The sequence below is a fragment of the Empidonax traillii genome, unplaced genomic scaffold (genome assembly GCF_003031625.1).
Source record: "Empidonax traillii isolate 1590-97213 ecotype Southwest subspecies unplaced genomic scaffold, ASM303162v1 scaffold2314:size37305, whole genome shotgun sequence".
Lineage (NCBI taxonomy): Eukaryota > Metazoa > Chordata > Aves > Passeriformes > Tyrannidae > Empidonax > Empidonax traillii.
In genome coordinates this window covers 35,979-37,305 of record NW_020957507.1, presented here as the reverse complement: position 1 = coordinate 37,305, position 1,327 = coordinate 35,979, and positions in this window count along the sequence as shown.

Here is a 1,327-nt window from a genome sequence, read left to right as displayed (position 1 = left end):
GTGATCCCTCCTGGCTCACAACACTCGGGGTCACCAGTTGTTGTATTAAATATGAGGACGGCCATGTAAATAAAACTGGGCACTCAGATGATGATGGCCTAAATTCAGCTTTATTCTCTTCATCCAGAATATTACATTGTCTTCACACAACTGCACACACACACTGTCTCCTAGAATCTTACATACTAACACTATTCTTAGCTCTATTATCTATATTTACCACGAGTCTTCACATATGATTGGACGTTCACCTCTTACTTACATTCTTTCTCCCATGGTCAGGCTGCACAGCCTTGCTACATCCTCCGACAGAAAGTCTTTGCCTTTTACATCCAACTGTCCTATTACAGCAGAAGGTTGTTTGATACCTTTAAAAATTACTAAAACAACAGCTAACCCACACACTTTTCTTTGACTCTGACAGGAACTCAGTCTTTGATTTGTTTCCTTTAATACTGCCAGGGCTGCCGGTGTTATGGTCGAGGGCAGGTTAAGTCTGCCTCCCCTTTCAGGAGCTGAAAGAGCAGTTTCAGGGTGTCTGTTGCTACACCTAACAGAGGCCTAACCCAACTGATTAAGACCAATAGTGACTGGAAATCATTTAAGGTGTGGATGTCAGTGGGTAAAGTAACAGTCTGGGGCTGAAGTGTGGTGCTATTAATTTGAAATCCAAGGTATTTCCATGGAACTGTCACTTGTTCTTTCCCCGGTGCAATTTCAGACCATGTGTCAATAGTGCAGTTTTCACAGACAAATGCACTTGCAGGAGTTGTCCCTCGGATTGCGCTGCCAGCAAGAGATCGTCCCTAGAGTGAGATACGATGGTATCGGGACACTGTCAATGGGTTGGTGATAACACATCTGCAATGACTCTTTGGCAAATGGAGGGGCTGTTCCTCCTTCCTTGTGGGAGGACTGTCCAGTGATAGCGCTGAGATGGTTCTGCTGCCTTGATGGAAGGCACTGTAAACACGAACCCACAAGAGTTCTACAAGAATCCAAAACAAGATTTCAGTGAGGTGGGGGTTGGTCTCTTCTACCAAGCTTGTAGTGAAAGGAAACAGAAATGGCCTTAAGTTGCCTTGGGTGAGGTTCATATTAGGCCCTGCAGGGATCCCAGGTTGGGATCTGAAACTGCCCAAGGCAGCCTGGACACACTGCCCTGGGCAAAGGGATGTGCCTGCAGAAGAGCAAGGCAGCATTTCTGTGCCTGCCCAGAGGAATCCCTGGCACAGAGAAAGCTCTTTCTGCAGCCCCCCTGGGGACAGGCTGCTCTGTCCCTGGGCCAGGACTCTGGGCTGGGCTGGGCAGAGGGGCTGGCACTGAG